The following is a 19,321-nucleotide window of genomic DNA, read 5'->3' as shown; positions in this document are numbered from 1 at the left end:
GCTGAATTTCCCAAGAATCCCAAAGAGACAAACAAGTATGTTTTAGAAAATCACAGCCATGGTGCTCTTTGGAGACAATTATAATAAAATTTTGTCTCACATACTTTGAACATACTATTGTTGTTGATCGCCTTTGAGGTGAGCACAACTCATTGCGATCGTATGCCTTCCCCTCCTTTGCTAACTCTGAACCATTTTAAATCATGATGTCTTTTTCCAGGGATTGGCTTCTCCTAATAATATTTAATATATTAGCAAAAGAGAGGAAAGGCCTTCAAAGAAATGGATTGACACAGTAACTCTACCAATGGGCTTAAGTATATCAGATATGCTGAGCATGGTGCAGGGTAGAGAAGGGTTCACTTCCTTGTTCATAGGGTTGTTAGGAATTGTTGTCAACTCAAGGACATTTAAGAACACTGCCAATGGTGTTGACCATGAATCCAAGTTAAATGAAATTGTTAACAACTTAATAAACTTCAATCACTTCTGCATCACACATGATGTTGTGACTTGTCTAATAGTGAAGATTTTTATTTTCCTAGTGTTGAAAGTTAACTTGTATTAAAGACTGTAGTCTTAATCTCCTGCAGCAAGTTCTTCAAGTCTTCTCTTTCCACAAGCAAGACTATGTTATCAGCATGATGCTGGCTATTAATAAGCCTTCCTACGATCCTGATGCCACATTCTTGTTTATATAGTCTGGTTTCTAGAATAATTTTTCTCAGCATACTTACTGAATAGGTATGGGTAAAGCATAAAACCTTGATGACACACAACCTTTTTTATTTTGAACTATGTGGGTTCCGGTTTCGGTTAGCACAATGTAATCGGACTGTGGGACAGGTTTAACAGAATCACAATTACTTGCTTTGAGGTTCCTATTCTTCTCAATGTTAGCATAATTTGCTTTTATCTACACAGTCAAGTAGCTTAACATAATCATTAAAGCATGAAACATCTCTCTAGTATTTTGTTTCTAACAAAATACTTCTGACATCAGCAATGCTTTCTCCTTTGCCATAACCTCTTCTGAATCCACCTTGATATTTTGTCAGTTCCTTGTTGATGCATTTTCTAGTCATTTAAAAATAATATTCAGCAAGACTTTACTTACCTATGATGCTGTTGTTGTTAAGTGCCATTGAGCTGTAGGCAACTCATAGCGTCCCTATAAAAAAAAGTCCTCAACATTTATGTGACTTTCTTCATTTTTCCAGGTTCATAGCATTTCCAGAGGCAAGCTATTACAGAAGTGGATACCACTCCTGCTTCCAAGCTTGTTTATTCCAAGCTCCACCAAACACTGTCCACCATGGGTAACCATTATCATATTTGACACATATAATATTAATGATATTATTCAATGGTTTCCACAGTCTTTTGGATTATCCTTCTTGGGAATGGGAACAATTATGCATCTCTTCCACTCAGTTTGCCAGGGAGATGCCTTCTTCCATGTTTGTTAATGGACAGTTGATTAGTATAACCACCACTGAGGGTTGCATCTCTTGTCTGAAATACTTAATACTTTAATTGGTATTCCAGCAATTCCTGAGCCTTATTTTTTTTTTTTTTTTGCTGAAGTCTTCAGTGCCGCTAGAATTACTTTTTTTTTTTCAGTTTTCTTGGTGCATATGCCGCTTTCAAGTACGGCTCAGTGTAAACTAATTTTTCTTAGTACAGTGACACTGTATTCTTTTTTTCACCTTCTTTTGATGCTTCCTTCATCATACAACATTTTTCCTATAGAATCCCTCAGTGTTGTGAGACTGATGAGCATGTCCACACCCCATAATTTTTCTTACCTTTATTAGCATGATACTTGAGAGAAATTTTTAAGAGTTCACATATTGATATTATTTTTTTAAATTATTTTTTTCTACCTTCTTAAAAAGTCTATTTTATTCAAGTGAAATGCTGTAAATGACATTGTTTTGTTTTGTTGTTTCAGCTATTTCACAGGCATTAATTACCATTAATTGAGTTAATTAACTTACCGATCCTTACAGAAGGTCATCATGTTCAGAAGCAAGGAGGAGAGAAGGATCCCAGAGAAGAGGGATTGATAGAGTCACTAGGACAATGGGGGTAGATGTATCGAAGTCAGTGAGGCACGTCAGGACAGAGCGGGCTTCAGAACTATTGAACACACACACGGTCACTTTCAGTCTGAGGTGCCTCAACAGCATGTAACAACAACAATAATTAAAAGGACTAAGCAAACCCTTATAATATATTACTATTCCTTTTAGCACTTATTTCTCTACTTATTTTTTCCCATTCTAAGTTCAGGTTAATCCATTATGTATGTCCTGTGCAGGATTGTTCATCTATATAGGAAAACTGGGAGTTGTAAAATATGAAATGGAATGTAAAAAAGACAAATTTAAAGGAATTGTTGAATCAAGGTGGACTAGAATGAGTCACTTTGAATTGGATAATAATATCAATGACTATGCTAGGAATGAAAAATTGAAAAAGAATGGTGTTGTATTCATAGTCAAAAAGACCATTTTAAGATTTTTGCTAAGGGCTCTGCTGGCCTAGTGGTAAAAAGCTTCACTGCAATCTCAGAAACATGCAGGTCAAATCCACCAGATGCTCAGCTGAAGAAGGAGTGGCAATCTTCTCCTTTACCAGTCAGATCCGGTTTGATAATACACAAGCACACAAATAATAAATTAAAAAATATAAAGAGATAAATAAAAGATTTTTGCTGAAGTGCAATGCTGTAATAGGATATTCTCTGTACACACACAAGGACAACCGGGTACTACAACTGCCAACAGCAAAAGACAAAGATGAGGAAACTGAGAAATGCTGTCTCATTTCGTAGTCTGCAGTTGACCAAACATGTAGTCAATGTGCATTAATAATTGATGACTGGAATGCAAAGGTTGGAAACAAAGTACAAGTAATGATAGTTAGAAATTATAGATCTGGAGAAGTCAGAAATGAGGCTGCAGATCAAATGAATGAATTTTGTACATTTCATTATTTATTCATTGCAAATACCATTTTTCAGAAACACAGATGGTGATATGAATTTCATCTGATGGACTGTACACTAATCTGAATAACCAGATCTATGGAAAATAAATTGTTGGAGTAGGTCAATAGGAGAAGTCAAGACCTGGCCGGGTGCTAACTTTGGAACAGACCACAAAAACTCAAGTGCAAATTCAACTGAAGTTAAAGAAAATGAAAATAAGTGCATGAGAACCAAAATCTTACCTTGGTCCTATCCCACCTGAATTTAAAAGTCATCTCAAGAACAGGTCTGAGACCTTGAACAACGATCACGGATTTGATGAGTTGTAGGATGACATCAAAGATATTATCTGTGAAGAAAGCAAAAGATGATTACAAAGACATAAGAGAATGAAAAGATCAAAATGGATGCCAGAAAAAATTATGAAAATTTCACTAGAGCATATAAAAGACAAAACAAAGGCAGAGATGTAAAAGTAAAAGAGCTTTAAAGATTTCAAAAGGCAGGTTGAAAAGACGAAGCAAAGTATTATAATGGGATGTGCTAGAGTTGAAGAATTAAAAAAAAAAAGATGGGGGGAACCAACCAGACCTTGACATTTCTCAAGTTAAAGGAACTGACAACAAATCCTTGAGATTCAATTCTGAGAGAAGCTATGAGTAAAATCTTGAATGATCCAGGAAGCCGCCAAAGAAGATGGAAGGAATACACTGAGTCACTGTATCAGAAAGAACTGACCAACATTGAAAAACTTCAGAAAGTACCTTGTGAACAAAAATCAGTGTTAGTTAAAGAAGAGTTCAAGCATTACTAAAGAAGGCAGTGGTGAAAAATAAGGCCAATAGGTACCAATCAAATACCAGTTGACATGTTTCAACTAGCAGATGTAGTCCTGAAAAATGCTAACTGGTCTGTATTAGAAAAATTGGTAGATAATTGCCTGGTGAGCTGACTGGAAGAGATCCATATTTGTTCCCATTCTCAAGAAAAGTGACCCAACAGAATGTTGAAATGATCAAGCAATCTCATTAATATTACATGCAAGCTAAACTTTGCTGAAAATGATCCAAAAATTGCTAGAACAGTATGTTTACAAAGATCTGTCAGGTGTTCTGGCTGGGGTTAGAAGAAGCCATAACACCAGAGATGACATTGCTGATGTCAGATGGATATTGATTGAAAGGAGAAAACACCAGAATAATGTTTACATGCGCTTTATTGACTATGTAAAGACACTTAATTGTATGATCATAACAAACTATGGCTAATATTGAGAAGAATGAGAATATCAGAACATTTAATTATGCTTGTACAAATGTATAATTAGAATAGAAAGCTTTATCTGAACAAAGCTATGAAACACTGCATGGTTTAAAATTGGGAGAGATATGTACAATTAGGGCAGTATCCTTTCTCCATACCTATTCAGTCTATATGATGTGCAAGTCAGTTAGAGATGCCTAACTTTATGAGGAAGAATGTGGCATCAGAATCTAAAGAAGACTCATGAAGACACTGCGTTATACAGATGACACTACCTTGTTTGATGAAAGGGAGGACTTGAGGCACAGGCTGCAGGGGATCAAAACCGGCAGTTTTCAATAAGGATTATAACACAGTATCAAGAGAACAAAAAACATCACCTCCGGGCCAGAAGGCAACATTGTGAAAGGTGGAGAGAAGATTGAAATTGTCAGTGATTTTCTCTCCCTTTGCTCCACAATCAGCACCCTTGGTAGAAGCAGTGAGAAGATCAGGAGAGGTGTAACATTTATATAATCTACCATATGATTCATAGGATTCTTAATTAAGAAGGAACAATGACATCTATTTTTCAATCAAAAATGTGGAAAAAGAATTATCCTTACCACTTTTCCGACCTCACTGATACTGACTAGGAGGAAAAGAAAATCTGAAGCACCTGCCTTGTAAGAAAGTTCTGGGGAATATTATTTAGAAAGGTTTGATGATTTGGGGCATTTCCTTAGTGATGCACAGAGTACCAAGGTGTGCATTGGAAGAATGTCCAAAGGGTGGGAAAAGGAGGGTATAAGAAATTATGTAGAGAAGTCTGAAAAATGCATCTAAACATTTGGACCAATTGAATGTATGAGCTGAGTGAGGACCAGGAATTTGGGGCCTATACCTCACCTCATGGCCATAACATCAGTTTTAACTCAAAACAACCCCCCCTCAAGTATCTCTGCAAAACTTTATGGGAGGAAATGTCTCTTTTTTTTTTTTGCATGGAAACACTGGTGGGTTCCTACTGCCATCCTTTAGATTTTCAGGCCAACATGTAATTAACTATGCCACCAGAGATCCCTAAGTAATAAATAAAAATGAATAAAGCATATATATAGTGTCATTAAAAATTACAATGGTCATAATACTTTCTGCTTTTGACATTGTGGTTTACTTTTACATTTTTTTATTAAATTTGCTATCTCTTCAGATAAAGAAAAAATAGGTAAAGATATTAAAAAAATCATGAACATATGTACTTTTAAAAAATTCTCAAGATAAATAAACAATTTACTTCTTTAGATAGACATTTCAAGAAAAAAAATAAAGCAGATAAGCTCTTTTCACTTTGTGTGCTTAGAATTTTTTAAGACATGTCCCTAATGATGAAATAAATCTGATTAAAATTCATCATTAATGAATAATCAATCTGTCTAATGGTAGTGGTAGCAGACACTATCCAGACATTTGGATCTTATGTCAGAAGAGGCAGCTATTCCTATTCCTCATTCTCCTTCTTCTGTTTGTGTAGTTTAATAAAGATGAATTTTTAAGCCTTGTTTGATCCATTACAAGCTTTTAAGTCCCCTCTCTCTTTTTTTAAATTTTTTTTATTATATTTTCTGTGTGTACTGTCAAATCAGATCCGACTGGTACAGGAGGAGATTGTCCCTCCTTCTCCAGAAGAGCAACTGGTGGATTCGAACCATACACTTCTGGGATTGCAGTGCAGCTTCTTGCCACTAGGCCACCAGCCGTCCTTTAAGACCCCTATTTCTATGCAATACGTTGTAAATAAAAGTATTAAACATGTTGTTAAATCAATTAACTAGCATTTCCCCATAACACCACACCCTTAAGTCACCAAATAAAGAAACCAAAACCACTGAAGGGTTTTTGGGTTTTATTTTGTGCACCAACAGCTATACTTTAGTTTTTTCTTTGTTATAAAAGCATCTATTGCAAATTTTTTTGCATACAACCACTAACAACCACCGCTGTGTTCTCTTTGTGGAGATTTTTCTTTAGTTTTTTTTATGATAATGAACCTAAATAAGTTTGCCGTTCTTGTGTTCTACTCATTTTACTCAACATGTTTTCTGTTCATCCGTGTTATGTGATGCTTCAGAAATTCTTCATTTTGTTTTCAATGTTGCAAAAATTTCATTGTGTGAATGTTCTCCTTTCTTCATTACTATTAGCTCTTATTCATAAGATACCTCCTGAAATGGTTCAATGTCAACCAAGTCTTTCCGGTACAGTCCCCCTCTTTTCTTTTTTTTTATAATTTTTATTGTGATTTTAATGAAAGTTTATAGAAAACTTTGATTTCCATTCTTTATTTTTTTCCTTTTGGTGCTTTCTGGATTCTTCTTTTGGTGCTTCCTGGAATTCCTGGATAATTAAACATGTATCTCATAGTATCTCTCACTATTGCAAAATGAGGCTTGACTTTGGTTTTCAGTTTTTTCAACTTGAGAAATGTTGACTGAGTTCTTTTTAGTCTACAATTCCAGCTGTCTGAACATCTTATGATAACACTTTGCTTTGTCTCAAGCTTCCCTTTGAAATCTTCTGTTCCACCCCTTTACTTTCATCTCTCTTGCCTTTGTTTCAGCATCTTGGTGTTACTGCTGGAGTTTTCAGCCTCTTCTGACATCCATTTGGGTTTTTATTCTCTCCTTGGTCTTTGTAATGGCCTTTTGCTCTCTTGGTGGATGGTATACTTGCCATCCTAGTGAAAGTGAAATGATACCTCATAATGATTTTCATACTTATCTCTCTGATGGTTAATGACACTGAATATCTTCTCATGCATTTGAGAGCCATTTGAATGTCCTCTTGGGTGAAATGTCTGTTAAAATCTGACAAATATTTTCAGAAACTTGTCAGTCATGTGAGTGATTATACTGTTCTCATTCATTGCTGTACTCATTCATCAGAGATTCAGAGTTCTATGTCGAATGTCATCAGGATTCTAACTAGTGAGCATAGAGGTATGAAATCCTATTGTTGTTTTTTGTTATGTGCCATTGAGTCGTTTGAGACTCATAGCAACGCTTTGTACAAGAGCTCTAAATGCTGTTCTATCCTATGCCAACCTAGCCATCTCAAACACACTCATTCTCACTGCTCCAATCACAAAATCGTTCCATCTTATCAAAGGTCTTCCTCTCCTTCGCCGCAACTCCTCTCTGCCAAACATGGTGTCCCTCTCCAAGGACCAGCCCCTCCTTGCTACATGCCCAAAGTATGTGAGACAGAGTTTCAGAATCCTTGACTCCAGGGAACATTCTGACTTCACCTTCTCCAGGACAAACCTGTATGTGCTCCTAGCAGTCCATGGTATATTCAACACTCTTCTCCAGCACCAAAAGCTCAAAGGCATCAATTCTCTTTCCATCAACCCTATTCACTGTCCAACTCTCTAATGCATAGCATATAATTGCAAAGACTATAGCCCAGAACAGGTGCACCTTATTCTCCAGCCTGACATTGTTGCTCTTCAGTACTCTTGAGAGGTCCCTTACAGCCAGCTTTCCCAGTGCAATTCATCTCTTGATTTCCTAGCTGTTTTTACCAACAGTGTTGATTGTGGAGCCAAGAAAACTAAAATTGTTAACTATCTCAATCTCTTCACCATCAATCCTATTGTAAAGTATTAAATTATACTTACTATAAAACTGTACAGCATATCCGAAGTTTACACAAGTAATACTCCTACTAAAGTTATTATCACATTATTTCAAAACATGGCCTCGTGCTCCAAAAAAGCAGCTTTACTTCACTATGAGAGTAGTGCCTTTGACTATATCCTTTACCCGCTTCCTCCAGCAGTCTATGCTCAACTCTAAGCAGCACCAAGGAAGATCTTCCTTTTCCTCATATTGTGATTATTAGGAACCATCATATAGGCCAGCAGGTTGGACCCCGCCCTGTCCTGCACCAACATCACGATCTCTGCCGTGCCTCAGCCCGTTGTAATGGTCACCACGCCAGTCCATCTTGCTGAGGGTCTTTCTCTCTTTTGCAGACCCTCACCTTTCCCACCATATTATCTCTATTAATTGTATCCTCCTAAACACTCCAAAAATGAGAGAAATTTTCACTCTCCTTGACTCTGAGGATCACTCTAGTTGTACTTATTTCAAGATAGATTTTGTTCTTTTGATGGTGTGTGGTCTATTCTGTACTCTCTGTCAAGACCGCAGCTCAAAGGCATGTGTTCTACTTTCTCTTCCGTAGATTCTGCTCAGCTTTCTGAAGTAGAGGAAGTGGTGGGAAATACCTAGAGCTGAATGAGGGGCAGCGTGAACTGTGCACTGACACCATTGCTCGTTAGCCCTTCAGAGAGGAAAAGTCCTTGACAGCAGTTTCCCAAGGTACCACATTGTTTGATTTCTTGACTGCTACCCCATGGTTGTTGAGTGTGGATCCAAGCAATTAAAAGGGAATTGTTGAGAGTTTTCATCTCTTCTCCATTTATCATGATATTGCCTAGTCCAGTGTTGAGGATTTTTGTTTTCTTGAGGCGGAGATGTAATCCACATCGAAAGCTGTGGTCTTTGATCTTCTGAAGCAAGTGCTTCAACTCTTCTTAACTTTCTACAAGGGAGGTCATGTCATCTGAATGATGAAGGCTGTTGGTGAGTCTTTCTTCAATCTTGTTGCCATGTTCTTTTTTCCATGCAGTCTAGCTTCTTGAATGATTTCCTTGACACAGAAACTAAATAGATGTGAATAGACATAGCCCTGACACACAGCTTTCCTGATTTTAAACCATGTAGTGTTCCCTTGGTCTGTCCAGACATTTGCTTCTCGGTCTGTGTATGTGGATCATAACATAGTAAGGCTAACATTAAAAAGAATGGGAACCCTAAAACGCATTTGTGCTTATACAATATCTGTCTTTGTTGTCAGCCAGAATCAACCACAATACAGATCAATTTCTCCATAAAGGTTCAGGGAGAGTCTCTTCTGTTTCTCATTTCCCATTTTCTTGAGGTAAGACTCTGAAAAGGAGGATATTTCTATGATATCCAGTCACCATTGAGGCAGTTGGTCTTTCAACTGAAACGGATACTTTTCTTTCCTTCTTTGTTCTCCATTCTAAATTCCTTTTTGGAAATAATGTTCTTTTACTTCATATTGTCACTCAATCCCAGTGGTAGGAAATTTCATTGCAATCCCGAAGATGTGATTTGAATTCATCAGTTGTGTGGGGAAGGATGCACAATTTCCTCCATAGTAGTTTACTGCTTCAGAAAATCTGGCGGAGGGTTAGCTATCTGGTTCAGATTTGACGGCACACAATGGCAGTCTTTTTAAGACCATACCCTTCTCGATCCAGATTTGCTCTATATGTTCACTCACAGTTATAATCAAACAGGAGTGTAGAATAATGGAGTTGGGAAAGCATAAGTATGTCTCCTAGGGTATGTTGATTATTTATTTTCTCTCCTGCTGGGTAAGAATAATCCTCTTTCCTCTGCTAGTTAGTCAATTACGTTGTGACAATGTCAACTCATCTTCTCCACTACTGATCTCAAGTGCACAGAGATTCTTAAATTCTCTGTTGGTAGTGATCATTTATTGTTAAATAGAACAGTTTCTCTTTCCTTTGTCCAAACAATATTATCTGGGATTCTGAGCTTCTGGTTCTGGCCTTCTGTAAACTACTGTATGGTATTGCAAGCTGTCACTCTGTGTGCAGAAAAAGCAACTTAATGTTTAGAATAAGTATCACTATTTTTTATATTATTTAAATATTATTATTTTATTTTTTTTTTACATTTCTATTACTCTACTTCTGCACTGTCCAAGAAACAATTGCCAAGGTGGATTAAGTAAGATTAAGTGTGCAAGGCTTTTATTAGGGGACATTCCTGTGAGACAAAATCGGGAGAGATCTGGGAGGCTGGAAGACTCAGAGACAACAAACCTCACCGGCAGGCTGAGTCCAGTGAAGGCTGTGAAAGTTGGTGTGGGAAACAAGCTTGCTAGACAATCTACTCTCAAGGAGGTTGGCTGAACCTGTCAGGAATTACTGAGGCAGAAATGGTTTCCAGAAGAGTCTTCTGCATCCCAGGAATAGGTCTGGGTTTGCATTTATTCCACATGTAGTCATTAGCTGGCAGAAGTCTGTGAGAAGTGTTTGACCTTGGGGCCACTATGAATTTTAGAACTAAGGTACGGGAGCGATAGAGATCAATTATAGTCTCTATATTTTGGGATCTGGCAATGTTTTCTTGTGCGTAATACATTTCTTTTTATCTGTTACTTGAGCAGTTCATGATAAGCTAACAACATTTATTTTAGGAATATTTGAATAATTCAAATTATTTTCTTAACATAGTTTAAAAAGGTCTATTTATGTTACAGACAATTTATGAGATATAGATACATTTTGTTTCAGAATGGCTAATTATACATATTTTTGCCAGGTAAGATTTGTAGATACTTTTCTTATTATTTCCAAAGTCTTTCTTTTCATAAGGAGTTGAATTTCTATCATTAGTTATGTTCAAGTAAAGCATGTATTTTTTCCTGAAATATACACTCTATGAGAATATGAACTATATGTTAATGTGTGACAAAATCAGTGCAGGGTGAGCTCTGTTGTTTTTACTATAATGGGATTTATATTTATTTATATTTTGGGATTGTTGTGCTGTCGAGTTGCCTGTGACTCCTAGAGACCTTTATGTAGAACAGCCCTAACTAAGCCTTGCTCTGTCCAGTGCCAATCTCACTGTCTCCAACACACCCCATTACCCCAGTCACTGAATCAATCCATCTCATAGAGGATTTTCCTTTCCTATGCTGTCCCTCCACCCTTCCACACATGATGGACCTCTCCAAGAACTGGTCCCACCTTGCAACATGCCCAAAGTTATGTCAGACAGAGCTTCAGAATCCTTGCCTCCAAGAAGCAGACGGTTTAACCCTCTCCAGGACAAACCTGCCTCTTCTCTTAGCAGTCCATGGTACATTCAACACTCTTCTCCAGCACCACAGCTCAAAGGCATCACATCTCCTTCTATCATCCCTAGTCATTGTCCAGGTCTCTGATGCATAGAAAGTGATTATAAAGACCATTGGATTACTTATTTTAAAATTAATATTTTGGTAACAAAGCAGAGGTTATTTTTATGAATATAAATGCTAAGATTATTATAATTCTTTTCATAAATCACTAGCTTCTGTTAACTCAAAATGTCACCAAATATTCAAGCAAACATGTAGTAGTTATATTATTCTATCAAAATTCTTCTAAAGTTCATGTAGACTTTCTCTAGTCACTTTCTTCTAACATATGAATTTTGAAGATCACATGTGCTACTCATGTCACATTCACCTATTTTTATTGATTTGTTTTAGGTTATGTTTTCTAAATGAGCTCTGGTGACATTTTCTTAGCATCAATTTTTAAAACAAATCTTTCCTTGTGAGTGTGCATGCACTTCTCTAAATAAGAAAAGAATGTGTTACTGATTAGTAAATAAATACATATATGCATAAGTTAAACAAACTTCCAAATCATACATTCGTATGTCTGTGTATATTTTTACTGTTATGTGTCCTTATGTGTGAACTGACTGATATGATAGATGACGCTCTTGTGGGTTCTTGGAGGCTATGAAACACAAGAGTGGGATTGCCTTTTTTTTTTCTCAAAGTGCAGCTGGTGGATTTGAACCACTTTCTCTTTGGGGTTGGAAGCACAACTCCTACCCACCACACTGCATATTCTCTCTCACGCTCACACTGACACACACACACACACACGCACATACACACTGCATGATGAGTCAGACAGCTGACGGAAAGCTCAGTCAATTCAAACCTACAAGCTGATTCTTAAGGGAGGAGCTGTCTCTTCTCGTAAAGAGCCATTGGGTCATTGTGAATCAGGCTTCTCTCACTGGGAGCTAGGTCTGGATTTTCATGGAGGATTTATACATGTTTGTTCCGGTTTCTCATGAATATAGATATTTTCATGAGCATTTCTGACTTTTAATATGCTTCATTTAGTGGCATCCACTTCCAAAATAACATGCCTCTGGAAACTCTAGGAACTTCGGTAAGTGTTGATAGCTGTAGAAGGGCTTCAGGCCTTTTGTTCATAGGGTTGTCATGAGTTATACTCCACTAGAAGGCAATCAACAACAACAACACTGGAAAAATTTCAAACACATAATTGATACATTATAGTTTCTACTATTTTCAAAGTTGTTTGCATTTCCTTTACTGTATTTCCCATTTCTGTAACATAAAATATATATTACACATTTTCCTTAAATTTCACTAGATGGGGCTGTGTATCAAAGATGGTAAGTACGTTTTGTGTTTAGTACTATTTCCCTTAAGTTAGCTGTATTCATTAGGGCACTCTGGTTGCCTAATGAGTAAGAAGTTGTGCTGCCTATTCAAAGGCAGGAGGTTCAAATCCTCTGGTGAACAATCTCATAGTTTCTGGAATCTCACCCAGTGGGCAGCTATGAGTTGGTTCTGACTGGATGGTAGATTGAGGGATCTCATTTCACTGTTACTGTGTTTCATTTATGAGTCTAAAATAAGAAACTGGTATCATGTGACTTCTTATAAAATGATATGATAGACTTAATTTATGCACAGACATAATTGACAAAATGATGAGAAAGCCTAATGACAAAGTCTACAGCGGCGCATGCTCCCTGCTGTGACTGCTGGGGTGATAAAATAAAAGGCGCCGGAATGTTCAGCAAATCTTCCACGGCTCACCCTCACCTTCAACAGTCGTACTGGCATTCCTTGATGGCTAGTTAAGTGATAATTCACACGTTTCAAAGACATGGCCTCTGGAATGTGCAGAAAGTATTGATGCACACTAAATGACCATACAAAATGGATTTGATGAACCATAAAAAAATGCAGGCCCATTATTTTAAATTACACACATCACAGGGGTGTTTAGGCAGAGTTTACTGAGACCTCTGTAGAGAAGATCAAATGAAAATCTCTGAAAATGAGAGACACTTTATCATTATTTTCTGAAAAAAAAAGGTATGTCGCTATACTATTATTTTCTGAAAAATTAAAATTAGAAAATGTAAAAGGTTCTGGCTAATGCTATACTATTATTTTCTGAAAAATTAAAATTAGAAAATGTAAAAGGTTCTGGCTAATAATAGTTCAATTATGTCAGTAAGATTTTAGCAATGTTAGTCACTGGGAGACAATGTTTTCTGAAAAGCAAAAAAAGAAAGAAACCGATACCTAGTTGGAGTGACTGGACAAGAATGGCACGAACAGGTCCTGGATCGGAGAGGATCACACTGAGATTCTCTTTATAATGTAGCTATAGAAACAACATGTGGTAGCCCTGTAGCAAGATATATAGCTTTGTCCTTCATTCTGCCACTTAATTGTGGCTTGTTGATCACAGCTCTCATTCCCCTCCATAATCAGAAGGCCCTGTGGTACCTGGGACAGCCCACCTGCCTGCAAAGCTTGCTACCTTGGTCCTAGGCTAAGCTTTGCCCACTGCACACCAGCCATGTGTTGAGGAGATCTCTCCAACCACGTGATCGTCATCACTGCATTTCCTCATCTCCAACTGCTGTTCTCTCTTTCCAGGACACTATTGTCACTGATGATTGAGATACTGGCTTCTCTGATTTAATGGAATTTCAACTCACATATTCTTTTTGAGTCAAACTGTTGATGAATCCCCAAAGCAAAGAAATTGTGTAATTCTACGAGGCCGTGGTCTTTCCGATGCTTGCTATCCATCTTAGATCTGGACGATAAATTAAGACGATGGGAGAAGAATTGATGCCTTGAACTGTGGTGCTGGGGAAGAGCATTGAACATCCATGGACGGCCAGGAGAACAAACAGAAATGTCTTGGAGAGGATGCAGCCTGAGTGCTCTTTGGAGACAAAGATGATGGATGAGGCTTCACCTGGCATACTTTGGGCATTTTACTAAGAGAGGTGTTCCCTGAAGAGGGACATGATTCTGGGAAGTGTCGACATGCAGCAAAGAAGAGGAATACCACTGACCAGGTGGACTGACACGGCAGCAATGGGCTCCTGTGTGTCAGGAAGGGTGAGGATAGCGCAGGACTGGACAGGGTTCAGATCTGCTGTTCATAGGAACGCTATGGGTTGTATTTGACTAGAAGGCACTTGACAGCACCACCATGCTGAGGCCACGTTTACTAGTCGTCAAAGCACTAAAATGATTTTGATTACTTCTTTATTTGTTCTTTGTTGTCTGTCCTGCCCAACTAAGACCATAAGTCCCACTAGAGGGGCAACCTTGTTCCCAGAAACACTGAAGATATATTGATGATATGCCAATACAGTGACAGAAAATATAGATGTGTGGTATCTAATGTTTAGTTTCACTTTAGTAAGGTTTATATTTCAACATTAAATGTTTATAATTTAAACAAGGAAAGAGTGGTTGAAAGGTGCCTTTGTGTCTACTCTGCACGTGAAGCTTTGCTTTCTTCCAGTAGGCTCTTAAGATTGTAATTTTTTCTGACGTTGAAACTAGGATGTTGATAATATCTTCTTATCAGTTTTGATTTCTGTCATCCTTATGGTAAAATGATTTTCTCTTTTTTCCATGTTGGCTGTGTGTAGGGAGGAGGTGAAGCAGAGATAGAAGGAAAGGAAAGGAGTAAGAACAGAGAGAAGAGAGAGGTTACAAAGTCGATGGAAAAGGAATTGTCATTGCTCTCTCAAAGGATGCCTTTCAAATCATGAAATACTAAAAAGTCTTCAGTTACTTGTGCTGTTAGTTGAGGATTTCTCTTCATTCTGGGTGGCTCTTACATCGAGTTTAGTTGAAATCATAGTGTTTACAACAAACACCATTTGCGGTTTGGATCTGCTCTTTTAGCATCAGTGATGTTATTGTTGATCAGATCAAAACCAGCTTCTGAAAAATACAAACAAGACAAGCAGAGATGGGATGCCGGCACCTCCATGAGTTCTAGTGCATCTCGTGGTCTGCAGTTACGGATGTGATCGTAAATAGGAATATAAATGACTCTAACTCAAGTGTAACCTGATTAGAACCACAGCCACCTTCAGAAGTTACTCAACTGAATGAAGGAGGTGACAATCACTCATGAAGATTCTCAGAGCAGCATGTGGAGAAGAACAACTGTGCTTACACTCTATTTTCTTAAAGCTCAAATATGATTGAGTCCCTATCAATCAAGTTAGAACTTAGTTGCACTTGATGTGTTTGCTATGTGTTCTTAAGCTGCCAGTGACATTGGTAAGGTGAACTTCTACCAGCCTCAGTTATGACATAGAAATGATCTGGCTTCCGTCACACAGATATTCAGAAGGTCCCAATTATTCACAATGCTAATCCAGAATCGCCCTTTGAAATATAAAACAGTGAGTGTTTGGAGTACTCATTTCTGAGATCCGCACTCCTCCTGATGATAGTCTGATATACTGCTGACTGATGGGACTGTTCGTAACAGAAAGAAACACTTTGGAATTGCTCTTTATCTACAGTCTGCTTGCACTTTACCGTTATCGTGCCAATCATCAGTGCTGACAGAATCATTTCCTTTTCCATAATGAAAAGCTTCTGGACCCCCAAGAAGTAAAGACATTTCTCCTAGTTCTCAACACTTGCAAACTGATAGGATACTTGGATGTTTGAAAATGGGAATACTCATTATCGCTTCAAATTAATAACAGAAACATATTTGAACATTTCCCAAATATTTGGAAACTGAACAGTGTGTTTCTAAATAGCTTTTGGCTTAATAAGAAAGTCTCAAGGGAAGTAATAAAGTAATGGGGAGAAAATGAAGTACTATATATCAAAATTTGTGGGATGTCACCAAATCCGTGCTTAAACAGATTTAAGGCATTAGTTGCTTGTATTAGAAAAGAATATAGGTCTTGAGCCATAAATTTAAGTTCTCAAATTGGGAAAATGGATAAACTACAGCTCAAGCTCAAATCAAACAATGCAACAGGTAATAAAGATACAAAGGAAAAGAAATTGGAAATAGAACAAAAACGAAGCAGACATAATTTTCTAGAGAAAATTTGATAATCCTCTATGAAAAGTGAAAAGTGATACAACCTCATCCTCCCCCCACCCCCACATTCCAGAAAAGGAAAAATGAAAGAGAGATTATTCTTACATACCAAATAGATGTATACACATTAAAAGGAAGAAAAATACGAAGAAGAACTGGATGAGTATATATTTTAAAATTTAGGCAAAATGTAACACATACTTCATAGCCATAAACTACCATAACTGTGACAAAGATACATAATTCTGAATAGACCAAAACCAGCAGGTAAATTGAATACTCAGCTTAAAATACTCCAACAAAGAAAATTTCATTGACCACAAGATTTTACTGTCAAATTCCACAAGCACTGAAAGAGGAAATAATTATTTTAGATAAGTGCTTCAAAAAAATAGAGGAAAAAGCATTTCTCAACTCAGTTCACTTCCAGTCCAAAATAGTTCAAATCCACCAGCTGCTCCATGGAACAAAAATGACAATCTCCTCTGGTGTGATTTACAGTGTCTGATAATCCCCTGGAAAGTCAGCTGTGAGCTGGCTCCCACAACAGACATGGGAGAGAGGAGAGAGGAGAGATATAAGCCTCCTATCCAGATCAAGCAAGAAAGGAGTATAATCAATATTCCTTGTTAGTATAGTTGTGTAATTCCTTAAAAACAAAGAAAAAAAACCCACCACAAAAACAACAAACCAACCAACCCAAGTGATATATAAAAAGTAAAAAAATATGAATAGAGTTTACCTAGGAATTGAAAGACTAATTAAACGTTGTTGTTGATTGCCTTTGAATCAAGCATGACTCAGGGACCCTTTGAACAAAAGGCTTGAAGCCCCTCTACAACCATCGACATTTATCAAAGTTCATAGAGTTTCAGGAGGTATGTTGTTTAGGAAGTGGATGCCACCCTTGCCTCCAAACCTATCATAATATGTTACTATTTTTATGTGTCATTGAGTTATTTGCGATGTATAGTGACCCTATGCGCAGCAGCTCTGAACCCTTACCTGTCCTGAGCCAGTCTCGCTACATCCGACATACCAACCCTGATTGCCCCAGTTACTGTATCAATCCATCTCATCTAGGGTCTCTCTCTCTGATGCTGTCCGTCCACCCTTCTGAGCATTATGTCCTTCTCCAAGGATCTATCTCTCCTGGTCATGTGCCCAAAGTAAATGAGGTGGAGATTTAAAATCCTAGCCTCCAAGGAAAGACTTGGTTTTACCCTCTCCAAGACAGACACATGTGTTTTCTTGACAGTCCGTGGTTTGTTCAGGACTCTTTTTCCAGCACCATAACTCAAAGGCATCTATTCCTCTTCTGTCATCCTTAGTCATTGTCCAGCTCTCTGAAGCATAAACAAGTAATTGAGAAGACCATGACCTGAATTAGGTGCACCTTTGTATCTAGACTGACATCATTGCTCTTCAGCACTCTGGGGAGGTCCATGACAGCAGATTTTCCCAGTGCAATTTGTCTTTTGATTTCCTGACTGCTGGTGTTAAGAGTGTTGATTGTGGATCCGAGCAAGCTGTTAACAACCTCAGTCTCTTCTCCATCTACTATGGTGCTACCAATTATTCACTATAATTTGCCATGATCATGGACTATAGAAAAATCATAAAATTATTTTATAAATTAAACAAAATTCTTTACCTTACATTCAATCATCAAAAACCATTTTATAAATTAAGCATTGACAGTAGCATCTTAAATGTGATAATAACCTAAAAAACAAAACAAAAACACAGCTGTGAATGAAATGATATTCAACAGAATCTTTTTTATCAGACTCCCAACAATATCAAGAACTAGACAGGAATCCCTTTTACTATTCCCATGAACAACATATTGGGGATCTTAAATAATAGAATAAAGCAAGAAAATATTTACATAACTAAAGAAAAATGTGTTATTTATCTAATAAAGATATTTTGACTGTTTCTTTTTAAAAATTGTATGACATCTCCACAGCCTCCTTTAAACATGAAGCATGTTTTATAATATTGTAAGATGTATCTCAAATTGACAAATATTCGTTTTATTTACAAGTAAACCACAACAAAATCTATTGTCATTGAGTTAATTCTGACTACTAGTGGACCTGTAGAACAGAGTAGAATGGCCCCACAGAATTTAAAACTTGGAAAACCAAAAACAAAACAGAACAAAAAAACAAAAAGGAAAAAAGCAAACAAAACTCAATGTAAAGAACAAACCTGCCTTGCCATAGAGTGAGAACTGACGTCTCCCTGCCCCTTCGCTGGGGCTTCTGAGACTATCTGTACCTCACAAGGAAAGAGACTGCCCACTTCTCACCAATATGGGGTCCCTGAGGAATCAAACCCCTGGAAAAGCTCAGCTCCCTAAGACTACTGCTTCTAGAGTTCCCTGGCCAGAGTGTTGACAAGCACGTAATTATGCACAGAAACAACTGACATGAACAGCCAATGGGTCTGAGCAACCGGGTTGTAGCTTTGTAACCAACATTCAATCATATTTAAACACTAAGGCTTGATGTTTGGATGCATAATAGCTATGAACGTACTGAAAATCATGTTTAAAAATATTGAAAGTATATATACACACTAAATTAAAAAATATGTTCTGGACAAAACATAGGACAAATGAAAAACATTAAATAATACACTTGTAAAGAACAAGTATGCCTTGTGCATAGTTTGAGTAACTAAAATTTCTTAGTGTCACTTCTATTAATTACTATAAATAAGCAATTCCATTCTGATTTTTACTGGTATCGTTATGATTCTCATATTTTAAAAAACTTCAAGGAAATAGAAACTGTTTCTCCAAAAGAAAATGAGTAAAGTCAGAGGATTTCATCACATTTTAAGCTTATTATCATAACCAATAAATTAGAGTTTTAATGAGAGACTAGGTAAATAAATATGTATCATATGGGAGAAAAATTCCCCAAGTAAACAAACACAACTATGGTCAATTGATTGTTGAAAATTATACTGAGATAATTCAGTATCTATATTGAATATGTATAATA

Source organism: Elephantulus edwardii, unplaced genomic scaffold (genome assembly GCF_000299155.1).
Source record: "Elephantulus edwardii isolate Elephantulus edwardi_28Jun2011 unplaced genomic scaffold, EleEdw1.0 scaffold00004, whole genome shotgun sequence".
In the NCBI taxonomy this organism is placed as follows: Eukaryota; Metazoa; Chordata; class Mammalia; order Macroscelidea; family Macroscelididae; genus Elephantulus; species Elephantulus edwardii.
The sequence above is the reverse complement of the archived record's forward strand: the minus strand, read 5'-3'. Positions refer to the sequence as shown.